This window comes from Euleptes europaea, chromosome 13, assembly GCF_029931775.1.
Source record: "Euleptes europaea isolate rEulEur1 chromosome 13, rEulEur1.hap1, whole genome shotgun sequence".
NCBI lineage: Eukaryota > Metazoa > Chordata > Lepidosauria > Squamata > Sphaerodactylidae > Euleptes > Euleptes europaea.
The window spans coordinates 55,265,081-55,288,080 of record NC_079324.1 but is presented as its reverse complement, the minus strand read 5'-3'; positions in this window follow the sequence as shown (position 1 = coordinate 55,288,080).

Below are 23,000 nucleotides of genomic sequence, written 5' to 3'. Positions count from 1 at the left end.
ATACAGTGAGACAGCAGATTTGGCCGCATACTTCGCAATAAGATGGTCTAGCAACACACAATGATCTACCGTAGAGCTGCCTTCTCTGAAACCCGCCTGCTCTTGTGCTAAGTAATTCCCTTGTTCCAGCCAATCTCTAAGTTTCCACTGAAAATGCTTGGTGTAGAGCTTGCTTATGGTACTAAGTAAGCTGATTGGTCTGTAGTTGGAAGGGTCTTCCCTATTACCCTTTTTATAAATAGGGACGATAATTGCCACCCCCAATCATTTGGAATTCTGCCAGTTTTGTCAATTGCAGTGAAGAGGCATGCCAGCACCAGGGCCCACCATTCCAGATTCCTTTTCAGTAAATCTGTGGAGATCTGATCAATACCTGGGGCTTTCCCTAGTTTCAGGGATTCAATGAGCTTCCTTATCTCTGAGGTCTCCACCACTGGCCATTCTGGAAGATTTCTAATGCTCTCAGCATGATTGTCATTGTGGTCATTATTCTTATATAGGGCCTTAAAATAATTTCCCCACGTAACTGGTAAAATAGTGCAATCAGGTGGCGAGGTGGGCCTTGTACCTGCTAAGATCAGGCGCCAGAATAGGGTGGAATTTTTCACAACGGTTAGAATGTTGACCAGGAACTGGGAGACCCAGATTCAAATCTACACGCTGCCATGGAAGCTTGCTAGGTAACCATGGGCCAGTTCCTCTCTCTCGATCTAGCCTTCCTCCCAGCATTATTGCTACGGGGATAAAATGGAGGACGGGACAGCAACACCACAACGCCACTCCGAGCTGCCATTGTGTAGAAAAACAGGCCATTAACTACCTGGACAAAATAAATCAAATAAAAATGCTTAGCAATAGAATGAGACCGATATAGAGGCACCTGATGTCAACAGTGACACTTCCTTAGTAACTTTCTCCAGGAATTAAAACCGGCGATGCTTCACTGACTCGATTTCTGGGCCATTTATCAGTTCATTAGCCCAGGCCCAGCGCCTCCCTTTCAACCCCTTTCAGGACAAAATGAGCAGTAAATTGTTGATAAATGTTCCAGCCCTGCCAGCATTTCACAGCCATGCTTATTTGAAGGAGCAATGGGCAATCACGCCGTTATTATATGCATTTATGTTGGGTCTGCAGGCACATCAGATGCTTATACATTTGCCCTTCAACAAAACTAGCCACTGGAACTCCATCCAGGGAAACAAGGCCTGGCTCTCAGCACTTTGTACGGAGGCATCCAATTATGCAGTCTTCCACCTCCAGAGCAAAGGAAATTAATTGTGCAGTTCATAACGCTCAGGTGTCTTATGAGTTGAGCAGCATCTCTCCCCCACCCCTGCGCTCCAAGGTCAGACTGTAAAATCAGATTCTGCACATGTGTGATCCGTATCTGCTTCTGTAGAACAGACCATTGGACAGTCTAGGTCAGCAGCTTTCTGATTGTAATGGCTCTCTAGGGACCCAGGGAGAGAACAGTGTGTCCCGGCTGGGATCTGGATACTAGCAGTGCAATCCTAAATTGAGTTAATCCAGACAATCATGTTGGGAAAAGTTGAAGGCATCAGGAAAAGAGGAAGACCCAACCGGGTTTGATTCTCTACTCTTCCACATGAGCGGCCGACTCTAATCTAGTGAACTGGGTTGGCTTCCCCACTCCTACACATGAAGCCAGCTGGGTGACCTTGGGCTAGTTACAATTCTCTCTGGACTCTCTCAGCCCCACCTACCTCAGAAGTTGTCTGTTGTGGGGAGAGGAAGGGAAAGAGATTGTAAGCTGGTTTGATTCTCATTAAAAGGTAGAGAAAATGGGCATATAAAAACCAGCTCTCCTCCTCCTCCTCCTCCAGCCTGGCTAGGGCCAAGGGATCTACAGTTCCCATATGATTTGGCATATGCATGCAGTACAATCTGGATATATATGTGTAAAGTGCCATCAGCCAGTTTGTGGCGACCCCACGTGGTTTTCAAGGCAAGGGACAGAGGTGGTTTGCCATTGCCTGCCTCTGCATAGCAACCCTGGACTGCCTTGGTAGACTTCCAACCAAGTACTAACCTGGACAGACTCTGCTGAGTGTCTGAGATCTGATGAGATCGGACTAGCCTGGGCCATCCAGGTCCGGGCTTGCATATCCAAACCTTAAAAGGTAGACGAGAACACTCAGAACGCAGTTCCCAAATGCTTGCAAAGCAAACTCTCAGTCACCAAGTTGATTCCAAACGGAGCTGAGGAGCATTTGCCCATCACAAGCCTGAACTGGAATAGCGTGAGAGTCGTTTTTATAACATGATAAGCTGTTTGTCTGAATCTGTTTGAGCCAAGGCCCCTTAGGGCATGGATTAGGGGAGGAATTGATCTCATGTCAAACACGTTCGCAGATTGCCTTTCCAAGGAGGCAGTGCTCGGATTCGTGCGGCTAGCCGGCGTAACTTGTGAATCGGTCCTTGGAAAAGCATTATTTCAGGTCTTCCTTTGAAGCTTCTTCCAGGAATGCTGATGACTTGTTAAGATGAATTTGGGGTGGGGAGAGGAGGCGAGGAAAGCAGGAGGATTGCCGAAAATTGGCTTTTAAATCTGACTTCCCTCGAGAAAGATGGTCATGCTCTGAGGTTTGTGGTATTACTTGATAAGCAGTGATTAAAACAGTAATCCTGAATTGTAATCAAAAGCAGTCGAGGCTCTGAAATTACTTTCTGCTAAGCTTCCCCTCTGTAACACCCCCTTCCGAACACCAGTCCTGTATAGCAAAAGATAATGGATGGACTGTTCCAATTTCATTCGGATATATTCAGTCCATTAATTTATGCTTTGGGAAGGCTTGTGGTCTGGTTTTTCAGTCCTCATTAAAAAAGACCTATTAGGGGACGGGAGACATTCCTTTTCACAGTTCCTATGTCAGGGTGAGCTGTCTGACATTTTCCATATGGGACTAATGTTGTTATCTGTATTGAACTCCAAGAATGCCAAGATGGGGGGAAGTAGGGGGACAACATTCTGGGAGCCCAGGTCATCTGGGGCAGGGGTCCTCCACATTTTTGAGCCTGTGGGCACCTTTGAAATTCTGACACAGGGTGATGGGCGCAGCTAGAAAAAGGCTGCCGAGGAGGTGGAGCCAATCACAAAATGGTCACCATGGGAGGCAGAGCCACACACATAGTGGAAGTGCAAGTGCAAGGGACAAGAGGAGTAATTTTTTTAAAAAATATACCGGGAAAGAGGAGTGAGAGAGAGAATAAAACCGGCACTGTGGTGGCACATTATTTTAATCTGCACAGCCAAACCAGTCTTCAATGGTCAGTCAGAAACAGTGCTGGAGGAGGAGGAGGAGGAGGAGGAGGAGAGGAGGAGGAGTTGATATTTATATGTCAACTTTTTCAACCACTTAAGGAAGAATCAAACCGGCTTACAATCACCTTCCCTTTCCCTCCCCACAACAGACACCTTGTGAGGTAGGTGGGGTTGAGAGACTTCGGAGGGAACTGTGACTACCCCAAGGTCATGTGGAGGAGTGGGGAATCAAACCTGGTTCTCAAGATTAGAGTCCACCACTCCAAACCACCACTCTTAACCACTACACCACACCGGCTCTCTTCATGAACACATGAAACTGCCTTATACTGAATCAGACCATCAGTCCATCAAAGTCAGTATTGTCTACTCAGACTGGCAGCGGCTCTCCAGGGTCTTACGCAGAGGTCTTTCACATGACCTACTGCCAAATCCTTTTAACTGTAGATGCCGGGGATTGAACCAGGGGCATTCTGCATGCCAAGCAGAAGCTCCGCCACTGAGCCATGGCCCCTCCCCATCTCCATGGTAAAGAAAGCTTCCTGAGCTCATTTTGCATGTGTCAATCTTCTGCTGAAGGTAGAGGAACAGAACCTGTTAGGAAAAGTGATATCATGTGACCCTAATTCTAGAATTAATATTTGTTCTTTTCCAAGCCTTATAGTATCTTTGACGGCTGTGTCACAGCTGGCTGGGGAAAGCTTTCCCCAACTGAAATGCTTTTAAAAAATCATTCAAAGAAGTGGCCTAATCTAAAATAGATTTCCTGAGTCCAAGTTTATGGTTTGATGCAAAGCTGCTTCTAGGTCCCCAGTTATGTGCTGAACATTCCCTACAAAGTCTGTGGTTGTTTCATTTTCACTGAGAAGTCACAATGAAGAAAAAGAAGAGTTGGTTTTTATACGCCAACTTTCTCTACCACTTAAGGAAGACTCAAACCAGCTTACAATCACCTACCCTTCCCCTCCCCACAATAGACACCCTGGGGGGTAGGTGGGGCTGAGAGAGTGTTACTAGCCCAAGGTCACCCAGCTGGCTTCACGTGTAGGAGTGGAGAAATCAACCCAGTTCATCAGATTAGAACCCACCGCTTATGTGGAGGAGTGGGGAATCAAACCTGGTTCTCCAGATTAGAGTCCACCGCTCCTAGCCACCAGTCTGAAACACTACACCATGCTGGCTCTCTGCAGGGAACAGAACTCATATCCACAAAGAATAGTTTTATTTTTGTAAAGACAAGGGAGGAACATTAACAATTTGAGATATGTCGATGATACTACATTACTGGCAGAAAATAGTGAAGACTTGAAACGACTACTGCTGAAAGTTAAAAAAGAAAGTGCCAAAGCAGGACTGCAGCTGAACATCAAGAAGACAAAAGTAATGACTACAGGAGAACTACACAACTATAAGGTTGACAATGAGGAAACTAAAATTGTTGAAGACTTTCTATTCCTTGGTTCCATCATCAACCAAAAAGGAGACTGCAGCCAATAAATCAGAAGGAGATTGAGACTGGGAAGGGCAGCCATGAAGGAGCTAGAAAAGTTCCTTAAGTGTAAGGATGTGTCACTGGCCACCAAGGTCAAGTTAATACATGCCATCATATTCCCTATTACTATGAATGGGTGCGAGAGCTGGACAATGAAGACAGCCGAGAGAGGAAGAAAGTAGATTCCTTTGAAATGTGGTGTTGGAGGAGAGTGTTATGGATACCCTGGACCGCCAAAAAAAAACCCAAATCAGTGGGTTTTAGATCAAATCAAGCCTGAACTGACCCTAGAAGCTAAAATGACTAAACTGAGGCTGTCGTACTTTGGACATACTATGAGAAGACAAGAGTCACTGGAAAAGACAATCATGCTAGGAAAAGTTGAAGGCAGCAGGAAAAGAGGAAGACCCAACAAGAGATGGATTGACTCAATAAAGGAAGCCACGGCCCTCAATTTGCAAGATCTGAACAAGGCTGTTAAGGATAGGACACTTTGGAGGACATTGATTCATAGGGTCGCCATGAGTCGGAAACGACTTGATGGCACTTAACACACACAAGGTTTTCTGAGTTGTTACCTCATACCCTAGCTTAGATTTATATAGTTTCCCCATTCAAATTACTTGCCAGTCTACTATAACACATAATGTTCAGCTGTAGCTCGCATTACAAAGTATTTAGAAGAAGAAGAAGAAGAAGAAGAAGAGTTGTTTTTTAAATGCTGACTTTCTCTACCACTTAAGAGAGACTCAAACCAGCTTACAATCACCTTCCTTTCCCCTCCCTATATCAGACACCCTGTGAGGTAGGTGGGGCTGAGAGAGCTCTAAGAGAGCTGTGACTAGCCCAAGGTCACCCAGCTGGCTTCATGTGTAGGAGTGGGGAAACAAATCCAGTTTACCAGATTAGCCTCCGCCACTCATGTGGAGGAGTGGGGAATCAAAGGTTCACCAGATCAAACTCCACCACTCCAAACCACCGCTCTTAACCACTACACCATGCTGGCTCCTTGTTGCTCTCTAAGGTGCTACTGGACTTGAATGTGGCTGTTCTACCGCAGACCAACATGGCTACCCTCTAAACCAAGCCGTGGTTGTAATAGCAATATTTCTACCAACCTGTGTCAATATGGTCAGAAAAAAAGGATGGCCACGGTCCCATCCGGAGTATGGAGAAAAATCTGCTAACATCCCGAATGAACATGGAACATCCCAGATCGCAGTTGTTTCTCTTATCTGCTATGCTGTCCAAGCTCAAACAGTAGAAAAGAGCAAGAGTCCAGTAGCACCTTAAAGACTAAGAAAAATATTTTCTGGCAGGGTATGAGCTTTCGTGAGCCACAGCTCACTTCTTCAGATACAGCTAGAATGTGAATCCATCTGTCTTTAAGTAGAGGAGAGTGAATTCAGACAAGCATTAGTATGTAAATGTTAACAGTATGTAAATGGAATAGCAGGTGTGATGGGATTAGGTGTGGTATGCAGAAGAGTCTGTGATGTCTGTGATGTCCAGGGGAGAGATGGGTGTGGAGAAATCAGCATTGGTAATGAGCCATGAATGCAAGGTCTTTATTCAGCCCAGGTAAATTCAGCAGAATTACAGTTGATATTCAAGCTAAAGACAATGCATTTACCTGGGCTGAATAAAGACCTTGCATTTATGGCTCATTACCAATGCTGATTTCTCCACACCCATCTCTCCCCTGGACATCACAGACTCTTCTGCATACCACACCTAATCCCATCATGCCTGCTATTCCCATTTACATACTGTTAACATTTACATACTAATGCTTGTCTGAATTCACTCTCCTCTACTTAAAGACAGATGGATTCACATTCTAGCTGTATCTGAAGAAGTGAGCTGTGGCTCACAAAAGCTCATACCCTGCCAGAAAATATTTTTCTTAGTCTTTAAAGTGCTACTGGACTCTTGCTCTTTTCTACTACTGCAGACAGACTAACATGGCTACCCACTGTGAATCAAGCTCAAACATTAAATTTTCAGCCTGGGAGTTAAGAAAATGGCAAAAATTCATAGTAGTTTTGCGGGATCACATTTCCCAGTATGTCCATGTTTGGCAGGTTTGCCAGGTCCCTCTTTGTCATCGGTGGGCGGTTTTTGGGGCAGAGCCTGAGGAAGGCAGGGTTTGGAAAGGGGAGGGACTTCAATGCCATAGAGTCCAACGGCCAAAGCAGCTATTTTCTCCAGGTGAACTGATCTCTATCAGCTGGAGATCAGTTGTAATAGCAGGAGATCTCCAGCTAGTACCTGGAGGTTGGCAGCCCTATTCTCTTGGCTTAATTTGTGTCGACGTGTTTTATGCAATGCTGAACTTCTTAGCCACCGTGATGAAGTTCCTGGAAAGGCCGACTCCAAATACATCTCTGATTCCCAATGCATATCGTTGTCACGGATTTGAAACACACTGGAGATGTTCTTCAGTTGATGTATACCAGCTTAAATATACATTAAGTGTTTAATGATTTGGGCTACTTGACTGTTCCCACCACCGCCTCTGGGTCCTTTCTCTTATTGCCTGCACGGTATTGAGTTGCTGTGTTTAAATCCCCTCTAACTCTGCGTAGCTCTTTGCAGGCCTTCTCTTGGTCTCCAGTGAAAGGAGTACAAGATAAACATCTTCTGTCTCAAAACAAGAAATCCATAGCGATGGACGCCAAACGGATCACCTGGCTAATCTCGACTTGTCGTATTTTAGCACCGGCTTTTCACAAATAACTATCGATCTCCTGCTAGCCGAATCACAAATCCTCATCTAATTCTCAGAGGGAAGGCGCAGTGGGAAGGAAGGAAGAGGGGAGACATGTTCCTCCTCTATTACAATCTCTTTCAAAAAATCTCTCCGCAATATTATCCCCTTCAGTCTCTCTACTTCTCTGCTATTTTGTAACTTTGTCTCCCATTACAGTCAAGCACATTCTCCCCCCCCCCATTTAGTTTTCCTCCTTCTGTTACCCTTCATGTCTAAACTGAATTTGTAAAGAGGAACTTGCATTGCAGCAAACTAAAAAGACTATCAGAAGGAGGGCACAAGAAGCCAAATACCTTTCCGTCCTATCTAGACACAGCTGTGGTTGAGAATACCCTTCCCTTCGGCTTCCAATCACCACCCCTGAGACCACCATGTGACCCTACTCCAATCATGAATAAAGCTGCATCCCACCTTCTTCCAGCTTCTAGTTGACTTTGGTGAGACCATCGAAGAGAAGGGAAGAACACACACAAAAACAGAGTAAGATTGTCAATCCACTTAGCTCAGCATTGCCTGCTCTGGCTGGTAGCATGTCTCTGGGGTCTTGACATGCTGTCTGAGATCCTTTAACTAGAGATGCCAGCGACTGAACCTGGGAGCTTCTGATTGCAAAGCAGATGCTCTACCAGTGAGCCATGAATCCACGCCTGACCAAGGAAGCAGCTATCTGAGAATCCCCTCTTAAAGCAACATAATTGTGTTGAAACTGGCATTTGGGTTTTCTCATGATTCCCCATGACTTGCATTTGGAGTCAGTTTTTGGCTGAAGAACAGGATAGAAACACAAAGACAGCCCGGTCCCCAGAGCCCTCCCTTCAATGCCTCTTGGTACTTTAGTAATCGAGAGCCTGACGTACCAAAGCCTATAGGATTCTCCTGTTATTTCATGCTGGGAGCAGACCCAGGAGACAATGTATATGTTTTTCCATGCTCATTTTAGCTGTGTTCACACCAATAGCCTTAAAAAAGAAGAAGAGTTGGTTTTTAGATGCCAACTTCCTCTACCACTTAAGGAAGAATCAAACCGGCTTACAATCATCTTCCTTCCCCCTCCCTACAACAGACACCCTGTGAGGTAGGTGGGGCTGAGAGAGCTCTAAGAGAGCTGTGACTAGCCCAAGGTCACCCAGCTGGCTTCATGTGGAGGAGTGGGGAAACCAACCCGGTTCACCACATTAAAGTCCACCGCTCACGTGGAGGAGTGAGGAATCAAACCCGGTTCTCCAGATTAGAATCCACCACTCCAAACCACTGCTCTTAACCACTACACCACACTGGCTGTCAAGCATGAAAGAGTTGTGCTCCCTGCCCTCCTCTAGGAGACTGACATACTTAGGAGGGTGGTTGCCCCCCACCCAACTCAAAGCCAGTCCTGTCTGAGCTGGAAAAGAGCTTGGAGCTGTAACATTTGCTCTCATATTGAAAGCAAACATCACATGCTGCCAAGTCACAACCTGCTTATGGTGACCCCACCAAGGGGCTTTCAAGGCAAGTGAGGAGGTGGTTTGCCTTCCTCTGCACAGCCTTCCTTGGTGCTCTCCCATCCAAGTACCAACTTTAGCTTCTGAGATTTGATGAGACTAAGCTATTCTGTGCCACCTTCCCAACCAGATGATACAAACTCAGGCAGCTCGAATCTTCTCCTCTCTAAGTACCACTGCCCAGAAGGTAGGACCAGAACCAACGGGTTGAAATTAAATCAAAAGTGTTTCCACTTTTCCTAGCTATTAGGAAGAATTTTCTAACAGTTAGAGCAGTTCCTCAGTGGAACAGGCTTCCTCGGGAGGTGGTAAGTGCTCCTTCTCTGGAGGTTTTTAAGCAGAGGCTAGATGGCCATCTGTCAGCAATGCTGATTCTAGGACCTTTGGCAGATCGTGAGAGGGAGGGCATCTTGGCCATCTTCTGGGCATGGAGTAGGGGTCACTAGGTGTGTGTAGGGGATGTAGTTGTGAATTTCCTGCAATGTGCAGGGGGTTGGACTAGATTACCCTGGTGGTCCCTTCCAACTCTATGATTCTATGAGATACAGCAGGATAACACCAAATTTCAAAAGCTGTCTGGTTCACTCTGAATATCACCATGTTGACTTTGCTTCTATCTCATGACATGAAAAATCTTCCAAGTCTCTCTTTGTGTTCCAGCAACTCTTTCCTATCACTGTTTTGCATCCATTGCGTATAGACTTGTGTAAAACGGCATCGAAACCGTCCAAAGGAAACAACAAAATGATCTGCGAGAGTGACAGCAAGGAGGTGAACCGAACCGACGACACAACGAATTGGCACGGAGAGCGGGGTGCCTATCACCACAAGGGGGGAGTGCCGGATACCTCCCACGTGACAGCCGAAGTTTTCAATTCTCACATCTCCCCATCCCGCAGCACGTCATCACGCCCCAGCAGACAGTCTGGGAACCGCTCGGATCAAGGCATCCGGCGTGTTTAATTCATAGGAAGCTCTCTGCAGAGCCCCACACTTAATTTTCATGTGGTCCCTCTCGGCAAAGCCTGGTTGCAACTTCTGAAGTTCTCCAGAGTGACACAGCAAAGCAGCGAGCCTTTAAATCCCGACTGCCCCAGGAGTGCATAATTTTATAATCAGACTTGCTATCAAAGGCAATTAGATATAAGTGCTTCCACTCTAGTTCACTACAGAAAGAAGAGCGCCTGTGCCTTTTTTTTTTTTTTAAAGAGCGCTAGAAACTGGAAGGTTTCTTAGGGCCAGATTACACGTGATGAGCAGTTCTGTAATCCCCCTTCCCCAATGGTTCCTTAAGAACAGAGAGTAGTCGGGGGAAGCTGAAAAGGGGAGCACAGGAATGGTGGGCAAGAGAGGCTGTTTCCTTCCCGGCAGTTTCTGCATTTCGGCTCAGCTCTGCTGTTTATTTAATACAAATGGAGAAGAAGCTATCTTCCCAGGCTAAGGCACCTGGATGACCTCTGTTTATATCAGTGGTTCCCAAAGTGGGAATTACCACCCCCCTGCGGGGCGGTGGGATTACCTAGGGGAGCACTAAGAGGCAAGGGGGAAGCATGGGGTGCTAGAGGTGGGCCCCTTCGACTGTGTTGTTCACTAATTTACAATAGATAAAGCTATGGCACCATGCTGGCAAATTTGGTGGAAACTATCGGGATTTTTTTCTCAGACTTTGAAGAGCTGGTACCACTGACTCAAGTTCATCCGTTTTGTTGAATAAATTTCAACTAAAAAGTTTTCATTGGATTTTGAATAGATGTGCAATTAATTGTGACTGTTTTGAAATTTTATTATCTTCTTTAGTGAGTCATGCAAACCCCTATTTTGAATAATGCTTATTATAGGATAGGGTAAGGGGCGCTGGGGTGGAGTTTGTGGAACCAAGGGGGCGGTGGCCCGAAAAGTTTGGGAACCGCTGGTTTTTATGAACAGGGGGTTCTCGGGATTTCGGCTGACTTTCTTGGGTCATTTACTGGTCACTGTGTATCTCTAGGGAACTTTAACCATTACAAGTGTTTTTCATTCAAGGTCCAAATGAGTCCTACAAACACCTGAGTAGATGCCATAGGGATGAATGCCCCTCTTTCCATTTCTTTGTCCTTTCATGCGTTGTCATTAAGAGCTTTGCGTTTCAGTCATTTTTGTTGCTGGTGATCCCAGGTTGTTTCTTTTCAGTTATTTTTTTACACTGCTTTATGACATCTCCACCCTTTCCAAATCATTTTTTATATTAAATGCTATTTATATGCAAACATGACATTAACAAGAGTTCAAAATAAAGGCTCACAGGGAGATGTAGGACCAAAATAGGGATTTTTGAGTCAAAATGGCAGACAGGATTGCAAAACTAGGTAGCATCCCAGTGGACGCCAGAGGGAAATAAACTGGAAGATGAGGGAATGGCAGACATGGGCTGTGAGCTACAGAGATATCATTTATTTATTTTTAAAATTCCATCATACGATAGTCCTAATGCCTTTATAAAAATGCCCTCCTGAACAGTTCTGTTTTACATAGATTGCAGAGATATACAGTAGATGAAGCCTTCCACATCACCCCCCTCCCTTATTTATTTAGTTACTTCATTCATACCCCACTTTTCTCTCCAACTGAGACACAAAGTAGTTTACAACAATCTCCCCTGCTCCATTTTATTCTCAAAACAACTCTGTCTCTTGTGAGGAATAACAACGAGTGGTAGGGTTCCCAACACTGTCAGCTAAGAGATGTCTAGGGTGGTACATGGGGAGGAAGGAGATTGGGGAAGATGTGATGTAGGGTTGCCAGGTCCCTCTTCGCCATCGGCAGGAGGTTTTTGGGGTGGAGCCCGAGGAGGGTGGGGTTTGGGGACGGGAGGGACTTCAATAGGGTTGCCAGGTCCCTCTTTGCCACCGGTGGGAGGATTTTGGGGTGGAGCCCGAGGAGGGTGGGGTTTGGGGAGGGGAGGGACTTCAATGCCATTGAGTCCAATTGCCAAAGCAGCCATTTTCTCCAGGGTAACTAATCTCTATTGGCTGGAAATCAGTTGTAATAGCTGCCGGGGATTAAAACTGGGACCTTCTGCATGCCAAGCAGAGGCTCTTCCGCTGAGCCACAGCCCCACCCCTAAGTCAGTGTTGCCTGCTCTGACTGGCAGTGCTCTCAATGGTCTCAGGTACAGGTCTTTTCTATCACCTGATCCTTCTAAATGGCAATGCCGTGGACTGAACCTGGTACCTTCTGCATCCAAAGCTGATATTCTACCACTCAGCCCGAGCCCCTTATTTCTATTCTGCTCTCATCAGAGCCAAAACAAGTCTTCTTCTATTGCCCATCAATTCTATCAGCCTGGAGCACAATGGCTGGGAAGTCAGGACCTGAAAACGTGCTTTCTGCATCATACAAAGAGAATGAAACTCCATTATATGTTTATGAACTGTATCAATAAAAGGTTTGCAATTACCCTTGAGATTTTATGGCCCTAATTATTGATTTCCTCCCAGCAAAGCTGATAATTGTTTCCAAGATGCCAACTCCACTCCTAATGAACAAGAACAGAGCAAAATGGAAAGGTTATACCTAAACTAACCACTTCTGTTGCCACGGATATACAGAGAATCAGGATGGCAAGTTATACCTAGAAGATGTTGGAAACCATAATGCTCAAAGCAATTGGAGCTTCGGGCAAATGTACTATCTGAAAAAAAGAAAGAGCCATCATAGAATACATATTCTAGTAAGCAATGAATGTGTGCACGTGTATTAGGAGGCAAGAGACAGTAACTTAAATAAATAATTAGATTTTCATGGTTGAATTCTAAGTCCATACCTCTGGGATTTTATGAATAGAAGAAGTTGGTTTTTATATGCCAATTTTCTCTACCTTTTAAGGAGAATCAAACCGGCTTATAATATCCTTCCCTTCCTCTCCCCACAATAGTCACCTTGTGAGGTAGGTGAGGTCAAAGAGAACTGTGATTAGCCCAAGGTCACCCAGCTGGCTTCGTGTGTGGGAGAGGCAAAACCAACCCGGTTCACCAGATTAGCTTCCACCGCTCATGTGGAAGAGCAGGGAATCAAACCCAGTTCTCCAGATTAGAGTCCACCACTCTTAACCACTACACCAAGCTGGCTCTTCAGAGTCTCTGCAGCATGGCAGACAGTTCTATGATTGGCTCATCAATTCTAACCAATAGAGGCACTCCTTAAAATGTAAGAATCACCCTGTTTCTCCCCCTCATATTTTAACATCAGAGAAGAGAGGCAGAGCAGATCCTTCTCATCCACCTCCCATCCTTCTCTAGATAAGCGTGAGGGTAGCCACAGTTGGCTGCCAAAATCTTATGCGCTCATGTGAACCATCCAGGTCTTTCTCAGCCATCTGCATTTTTGTGGTTGTCCTGCCAATGCACTCCACAAACGTTGCTCCTTCCAGGATGACACCAGCACATGAAGTTGCCTTACATTGAATTAGATCGTCCCTCTGGCTACCTCTTCTTGGCATGCGGAAGGTCCCAGATTCAATCCCCGGAATTTCCAGCTAAAAGGGACCAGGCAGAAGGTGATGGGAAAGGCCTCCACCTGAGACTCTGGAGAGCCACTGCTGGTCAGAGGAGACAACACTGACCTCTATGGACCAAGGGTCTGATTCAAAGTAAGGAAGTTTCATGTGTCTTCATGTGAGAAACAGAGCGGTGGTTTGGAGTGATGGACTGGACTCTGATCTGGAGAACCAGGTTTGTTTCCCAACTCCTCCACATGAAGCCAGCTGGGTAGCCTTGTGCTAGTCACACACTCTCAGATCCGCCTACCTCACAAGGCATCTGTTGTGAGGAGGGGGAGGGAAGGTGATTGTAAGGCGGTTTGCGTCTCCCTTAAGTGAGCCAGCGTAGTGTAGTGGTTAAGAGCGGTGGTTTGGAGTGGTGGAGTCTGATCTGGAGAACTGGGTTTGATTCCCCACTCTTCCACATGAGCGGCAGACTCTAATCTGGTGAACTGGATTTGTTTCCCCACTCTGACACACGAAGCCAGCTGGGTGACCTTGAGCAAGTCACAATCTCTCAGCCCCACCTACCTCACAGGGTGTCTGTTGTGGGGAGAGGAAGGGAAGGTGATTGTAAGCCAGTTCGAGTCTCCCTTAAGTGGTAGAGAAAGTTGGCATATAAAAACCAATTCTTCTTCTTCGTGTGTTCATCTGTACCTGCCCAGGGCCATCATAATGGCAGGCATGTTGCTCAAAGATGATTAAAAATAGCAGAAAATAAGAGGTGCAGATTTCCAGAGAGTTAGTTTTTTTTTCACAAAGGAGAAATAGGATGTTATTCTTAGATGGATATAGACACCCGTGTCTAGCACTGAGCTCCGGCGATACAGCAAGTGTGAATTTGCTGCTATACCCTCCGAGCTAACGATGCCAATCCCTTTTCTTGTTTCCTTCACACTTCCATTTACTCTTCTCAGCATCCTCTGCAAGAGCTAATGAGATTTCTGGGCTTCCTTCTAGGAGGAATTTCAGATGATTGCATCCCGCGCCGGGCATCTGGTGGCTTCACGTCGACTGCATCGTGTATGTTGCACCCACAACTTCCCGCTCACATCCAGGCGGCCGGGCACAAACCAGACAGCAGGAAATTCAAAAAAGCAGCATGTGCGTTTTAATAGCCTCATCAGCGGCGTTAGAGCTGGCTCGGCGCTGCCTGATGCTCTGTTTGTTCAAAAGGCAGGCTCCTCAAAAGAGACGCACACCCGGCCCGTAGGGTTGCCAGGTCCCTCTTCACCACCAGCAGAGCCTGAGGAAGGAGGGGTTTGGGAGGAGAGGGACTTCAATGCCATAGAGTCCAATTGCCAAAGCGGCCATTTTCTCCAGGGGAACTGATCTCTGTAGGCTGGTGATCAGTTGTAATAGCAGGAGATCTCCAGCTACTACCTGGAGGTTGGCAACTCTGCCGGCCCGCCTACCCAGCAACCCCTTGCGGAGACCTGTGGTGTAATTTCCAACCTAGTATATGCTGTAGCTATTTGGAGGATGGTTGCATTTGAACGTTTGCGACTGGATTTCAATGAGGAGTTTAACTGGAGGTGGGTGAGTGCTCTGTTGCCTTGCTGGTTTGGAAAAAAAGAACTTGAAGGGGAAAGACTACTCCGGCTAGAAGGGCTGTAAAGCCTGTTCATGCTTTAAAAAATTAAAAAGTGGCTAAGCTATGTGAGCCCTGACCTGGATAGCTCAGGCTAGCCTGATCTCGTCCGATCTTGGAAGCTCAGCAGGGTCTGCCCTGGTCATAAGAACATAAGAAAGGCCCTGCTGGATCAGACCAAGGCCCATCAAATCCAGCAGTCTGTTCCCACAGTGGCCAACCAGGGGCCTCTAGGAAGCCACAAACAAGACGACTGTAGCAGCACCATCCTGTCAGTATTTGGAAGGGAGACAACCAAAGAATACCAGGGTCATGATGCGGAGGCAGGCAATGGCAAACCACCTCTGAACTAGTGTTGCCAGGTTCCTCTTCGCTACTGGCAGGAGGTTTTTGGGGCAGAGCCTGAGGAGGGTGGGATTTGGGGAGGGGAGGGACTTCAACGCCATAGAGTCCAATGGCCAAAGCAGCCATTTTCTCCAGGGGAACTGATCTCTATCGGCTGGAGATCAGTTGTAATAGCAGGAGATCTCCAGCCACCACCTAGTGGTTGGCAACCCTACCTCCAAACTCCCAATACGCATACCACCAAGCCCAGCACTTTCCAGTCTCGGGGAGATCGTTTCCTGCTGTTAGCTCCAATTAAAGAATCTGCAAATGGCCAGTCTGGATTATTAGCCCAGCAAAGGGATAATCAGCTAGCAGCTGTAATGTCAGTTTATCCGCTTTAACCAACAAATGCCTCGGTCTATGAGCAAGCCTGAAAGAAAATTCTGTACCCTACTTTTACAGGAAACTGTGCCACAGGATAAAGGATCAGCCCTCTCTGAACCCCAAAGACTTCATGGTCAGGTGAGGTTAAGCCTCCATCGGATTAGAATAATTTTGCTTTGCATAAATAAACTAAGGATGAGGTGTGTGTGTGTGGGGGGAAGAAACATAATTTCACATATCCCTATTCACACATCAAGGAGAGAGGAAGCCAAGAGAAGAAGAAGAGTTGGTTTTTATATGCCGACTTTCACCACCTCTTAAGGAATAATCAAACTGGCTTACAAGCTCCTTCCCTTCCCCTCCCTGCAACAGACAGCCTGCAAGGTAGGTGGGGCTGAGAGAGTGTGACTAGCCCAAGGTCACCCTGCTGGCTTCATGTGTAGGAGTGGGGAAACAAACCCGGTTCTCCAGATCAGAGCACACCGCTCCAAGCAGCCACTCTTAACCACTACACCATGCCGGCTGCTGCACAAGCAGGAGGTCAAAAGACATACCAAAGCTTCCACAAGAACATCTCATTACAGCATGTTTAATGCCAATCATTCATTCTTTACATACATGAACATACATACGAAGCTGCCTTATACTGAATCAGACCCTTGGTCCATCAAAGTCAGTATTGTCTACTCTGACCGGCAGCAACTCTCCAGGGTCTCAGGCGGAGGTTTTTCACATCGCCTACTTGCCTAGTCCCTTTAACTGGAGATGCCGGGGATTGAACCTGGGACCTTCTGCATGCCAAGCAGATGCTCTACCACTGAGCCACAGCCCCTCTTTGGTGAAGGCTGTTGCCTCTGTGCTCTATTTGTTGGGTCTTCCTGGTCAACTGGTTGGCCACTATGTGCAACAAGATGCTGGACTAGATGTACCACTGGCGTGATCAAGCAGCATCTTCCTATGTTCTTACCACTTCCATGAAGCAGACAGTGAAAAAAACTTTGGTTGGGTTGTATTCAGTGGCTTCCTTCCATCCCAGTGGAGAACAATCGAGAAGCCTTGGCCAAAAAGAGTAATTTAATTTGATGGAAGAGGGTCGTGGGATTTAATCCAGTATACATATGGAATCCCAAAGGGAGGGAAAGTAAAGGAAGTTATCAAGATCTGAGTGGGGATGCCCTTGCAAGTCAGGTGAAATGGGAAGTATAAGTCATGTTCTATTTAGGTGTATGTATTGTGAAGGAATCCATCAGAAACTAATTCTTCCTCTCATTAACACAATGGAATCCAATCTGGAGGAAGAGAAAATGAAATTCCTGTTATGGGAGGGAGACTCTCAGTGTTATTTGCAGGTAGCCAAGGATTGTTCTGCAGCAATTAACATCCGCTCAGAAAAGGTTATTAGTGTTAATAAGGTTAATTTTAATTGATATATTTTTATCTGTATTTTGTACAAAGAGATTATTTTATCATGTAATCAGTTTTATTGACAAGGTTTGTATCTTTTCTGGCTAATAATAAATCTATCTCTCTCCCTCTCCCTCACTCTCTCTATCTCTCTCCCTCTCTCCCTCTCTCTCTCTCCCACTTCCATGAAGCAGCTCTCTCTCTCTTGGCCAAAAAAGTGATTGAAAGCCTTGGCCAAAAAAAGTAATTGAATTTGATGGGTCGTGGGATTTAATCCAGTATACATATGGAATCCCAAAGAAGTCAAACAATTCCTCCAAAGAGCTCATGATCCTCCATTTCAGACCCACAATTACCCCTGTGAGGTAGTTTAGGCTGAAAGTTATAGAGGGGATTTTTCTCTGACAAGATTTCCAAAGTTTTCCCCTACCTCCATGGCTTTGGTCACATTATGACGAGAGTCACTGGAAAGGACAATCATGCTAGGAAAAGTGGAAGGCAGCAGGAAAAGAGGAAGACCCAACAAGAGATAGATTGACTCTATAAAGGAAGCCATGGTCCTCAATTTGGAAGGTCTGAGCAAGGCTGTTAAGGATAGGACGTTTTGGAGGACATTGCCTCAGAGGGTCACCATGAGTTGGAAGCGACTTGATGGGAGCAAACACACACACCCCTCTATGGCGGCTGAAATAAGCAGAGAATTCTGCATTTGAAGAAATAGTATGAAGGTGGAGCCCTGACCTGGATGGCCCAGGCTAGCCTGATCTCGTCAGATCTCAGAAGCTAAGCAGGGTCAGCCCTGGTTATTATTTGGATGGGAGACCACCAAGGAAGTCCAGGGTTGCTGTGCAGAGGAAGGCACTGGCAAGCCACCTCTGTTAGTCTCTTGCCATGAAAACCCCAAAAAGGGGTCGCCATAAATCGGCTGTGACTTGACGGCACTTCACACACACACACACATGAAGGTGGAATGTCAGACCGCAATGCTTCTAGTGGCTTGCTGGTTGCAGCAGAGAGTAAATCCTGTTTGTGACTGGGAATGGTTGAGCACAGGTGAACTCATTGAAGTCTAGCAGCTTTAGACGGAGGCTATCTGAGTAAATCCCTAATTCCCTGTGGTAACGACAAGGGCCTGCAGGGGCATCACTCAAGGAAATAGCAAATTGCGTGATATAAAAGAATCAGGGGTTCAAATTTCACAAGAGAGAACTAAAATCAACATAGGAATTTTTGGACTAAAACAGTAAAAGGAATATACAGTGTAAGGAATTCAGAATATTCCCAGTGAAGCAATAACCAAATGTATCCTTTTTTTTTCAAGTGGTTTCAGTTCTCTGCTTTTTTTCTGTTGGTTTTGCACTGTGTAGGATTGTTATATGGATTTTTATATGCATAATGCACATCATTATGAGAATAATACATGTTTAATGGACAATACTGATTTATTGATGGACAAATCATGTTGATAAATGGGGGGATGTGTTGCGAGGAAATAGATCGCAGCATAAAAATAAGGAATCACGGGCTCAGTTTTGCACAATGGAAATGAGAATTTTTGGATCAAAATAGCAGGGATGAGAAACCCAAAGCCATCCTTACTTCTGAGTGAGTGATTTGAAGCAAAACAGAAGAAGAAGAGTAGGTTTTTATATGTTGATTTTGTCTACCTTTTAAAGAGAATCAAACTGGCTTACCATCTCCTTCCCTTCACCTCCCCACAACAGGCACCTTGTGAGGTAGGCGGGACTGAGAGAGTTCGGAGAGAACTGTGACTGGCCCAAGGTCACCCAGCAGGCTTCATGTGTAGGAGTGGGGAAACCAACTCGGCTCACCAGATTAGAGTCTGCTGCTCATGTGGAGGAGTGGGGAATCAAACCCAGTTCTCCAGATTAGAGTCCACCGCTCTTAACCACTACACCACTCTCTCAGCCATGAGTTGCATGTCTCGAACTCAGGGGATCTTGCTCTGCTCTCCAAAAGACTTCTAAGACAGATTCTCCCATTTTCATGCCCTGAGAAATAAGTGACTATGAGAGCAAGCCTAAGCAGGTCTACTCTGAATCCTTCTCAGGTCTTTTCAATAGGGTTTACTCCATAGGATTGCGCTGAAGTCCTTGTGCTGAGATAGGTCCAGGAAAAAAAAGAGCTGGAAATTGCCAAGGATGTTCCACTTCCACCCTGCTAATTGCACTGACTTATACTGTGTAACTCTCTTCAAGTATTAGTGAAAAAGTTGGACAATTAAACACACAGAGAGGTGATATGATAACCATCTTCAAGTACTTGAAGTGCTGTCATGTAGAGGAGGGTGCCGAGTTGTTTTCTGGTGCCCGAGGTCGGACCAGAACCAACGGGTTGAAATTAAATCAAAAGAGTTTCTGGCTAGACATCAGGAAGAATTTTCTAACAGTTAGAGCAGTTCCTCAGTGGAACAGGCTTCCTCGACAGGTGGTAAGCTCTCCTTCCCTGGAGGTTTTTAAGAAGAGGTTAGATGGCCATCTGTCAGCAATGCTGATTCTATGACCTTAGGCAGATCATGAGAGGGAGGGGATCTTGGCCATCTTCTGGGGTGGAGGTAGTTGTGAATTCCCTGCATTGTGCAAGTGGTTGGACTAGATTACCCTAGTTGTCCCTTCCAACTCTATGATTCTACGAAACAAACCACATTCAGGCTCCTGGTGGTCATGGGTCATGGCTCCTGTGAATGCTCATGTGTCAATCAAGCATAACATGCAAGCCTTATTATAGCTGAAAACTAGATAGAAATAGTAATGGCAAATCAATGCTGGCTATTGAGTGGTGTGTTAATAGATCTTTAAAAATATCAGCATTGAGAGACTTACTAGGCAACAAAAGTTGAAACAAGTCTTTTCTAGACAACAGGCTTAGCCTGGGGAAAAGGAGACTATCCTGCTAGTCATAAGGTGTTTTCAGATTGGTTTTTAATAAGGTCTTAATGCCTTTTATATCTACTGTTTCATTGTTTGATACAACTGTTTTTCTACTGTTTTTTTTTTTTTTTTCATTTTGTTGTGCTCCTTGGGTCCTGAGATGCCTGGGAGAATTATAGAATCAAAGAGTTGGAAGGGGCCATACAGGCCATCTAGTCCAACCCCCTGCTCAATACAGGATCACACTAGAGCATCCCTGACAAGTGCTTGTCCAGCCTCTGCTTAAAGACTGCCAGTGAAGGGGAGCTCGCCACCTCCCTAGGCAGCCAATTCCACTGTCAAACAACTCTTACTGTAAAAAAATAATGCCGTAATATTCAGCCAGTACCTCTCAACCTGCAATTTAAACCCATAATTGCTAGTCCTATCCTCTGCTGCCAAAAGGAATGGCTCTGTGCCCTCCTTTAAGTGACAGCCCTTCAAATACTTAAAGAGAGCAATCATGTCCCCCCTCAACCTCCTCCAGATCAAACATTCCCAACTCCCCCAGCCTTTCCTCATAGGGCTTGGTCTCCAGGGCCCGGATCATCCTCATTGCTCTCCTCTGCACCAGCTCGATTCTGTTCACATCCTTTTAAAAGGTGGGCATGTAAATATTTTTTTAAAAAATAAATAAATAACATGCAACTACCTCCTTCCTTCCCACTTTACTTCCTCGCAAAAGAAGCTTTTCACGACTGCTTATCTTCATCCTCTTTCACTGCAGTCATGACATTTTGCTCCCTGTAGACTCTGTACTAGATTCCTGTTGTGTTTCATATTCACTGCCGTCGTTACATCTGGCAATTTCCATTATCTAAAATGGATGGCGCTTGTGATGGTGAAGCTTCTGAAACAGATTGAGTGAGATGGCGTAATGATGGAGAATGTTCACAAACATTCCATCTATTTAGGGAGCAAAGCTCTCAGAACGTATGCAGTCCAGCTTCTGTACAGCAAAGGGAAGTTGTCAGATTGTAGGGAAAGATTTAGCTTTCTGAGACCTAGAGAGAAATCTCTGGGTGAAGGGAAGCCAAAGGAATAAGAGGTTTCCAACTGGATGCTCCCTGCAGACACAAAGTGGATGATGCCTTCTGGACAATTCTGAAGCACTCCTTCATGTCCAGAGGAGGGCAACAAAGATGGTGAGGGGTCTGGAGATCAAGTCCTGTGAGGAAAGGTTGAAAGACCTGGGTATGTTTAGCCTGAAGAGGAGAAGACTGAGAGGTGATATGACAGCCATCTTCAAGTATTTGAAGAACTGTCATATAGAGGATGGAGCAGAGTTGTTTTCTGTTGCCCCAGAAGGTCAGACCAGAACAAATGGGCTGAAATTAAATCAAAAAGATTTAAACATTAGGAAGAACTTCCTGACAGTTAGAGTGGTTCCTGTTGCATGCCCAGGGTAATGACAATCGACACCTGGGGGGTCAGAAAGAAATTTTCCTCCAGGTCAGATTGGCCAGGGATCCTAGAGTTTTTGGTTGTTTGTGGTTGGTTGGTTTTTGCCTTCCTGTGGGCACAGAGCCAGGGAAGTAGTTGTGAATTTCCTGCTTTGTACAGGGGGTTGGACTTGATGACACCTGAGGTCCGTTCCAGCTCTATAGTTTATATGTTTCCTTAATCAAGTGAACTGGAGCAAAGCCGGGTTGTATGGGGCAGAAGCAAGCGGACACCAGGAAATACATTGTGGTTGCAATGACACCCCATGGGCAATGCTCTGCACTGAGCACTTGTATAGGACCTGAGCCCCAGGAAAGGCTCTGATTGGCCACTGTGTGAATAGACAACTGGACTTGATGGGGCTTGGTCTGATCTAGGGTTGCCAGGTCCCTCTTTGTCACCGGCGGGAGATTTTTGGGGTGGAGCCTGAGGAGGGCGGGGTTTGGGGAGGGGAGGGACTTCAATGCTATAGAATTCAGTTGCCAAAGCGGCCGCTTTTCTCCAGGCAATCTGATCTCTATCGGCTGGAGATCAGTTGAATTAGCAGATCTCCTGCTACTACCTGGCAGTTGGCAACCCTAGTCTGGCCCAGCATGGCTTTTCTTATTAGGGTTGCCAGCTCCCTCTTCACTACCAGTGGGAGGTTTTTGGGGAGGAGCCTGAGGAGGGTGAGGCTTGGGGAGGGGAGGGACTTCAATGCCATAGGTTCCAATTGCCAAAGCGGCCATTTTATCCAGGTGAACTGATCTCTATCGTAATAGCAGGAGATCGCCAGCTAGTACCTGGAGGTTGGCAACCTTATTTCTTATGTTCTAATGAGCTCATTCCTAAGTGGGGGTGGGGGAACTCCTCTGGAGCCGGCATGACCTCATGCTGGCAGAGGTGCCACTTTATCACAAAATAAGGTGGCACCTATGCCAGTGTGGGGGCAAACACACCGGTGTCTGGGTGCCACCTGCCCCACTGCCAGCACAGCCACAGCGATGGGGCTTTCCTGGAAGGGAAAACCGGCTCCAGCTTGGGGGGGGGAGCATTTCCAGGGGTGGAGCTGCCCCAGAAATGCTTCCTTGAACAGCAGCAGGCCTGCGCCACTTTTTCTTGTGGTGCACCCCTGTTGTCGGCAATGGGGGATTTCTATTTTATTTTCTGTAGGTCTCCTTTTCCCTGCAAAGTGGCCAGGAAGCCTGGGAGGAGGCGGCACGGCGGCGCTGCTCCCGCCTGCTGCGGAGCTGCCCCCCTCCTTCTGCATTGGGCTGCCCGTTCTTAAAGGCTGCTTTGTACTATCAGCCTTCATCAGTCTATGCCAATTTGGCTAGCTCATGTTCTATATTAAATGCTTGACTCTCCAAACGTTATTGCCCTATATGAAAACA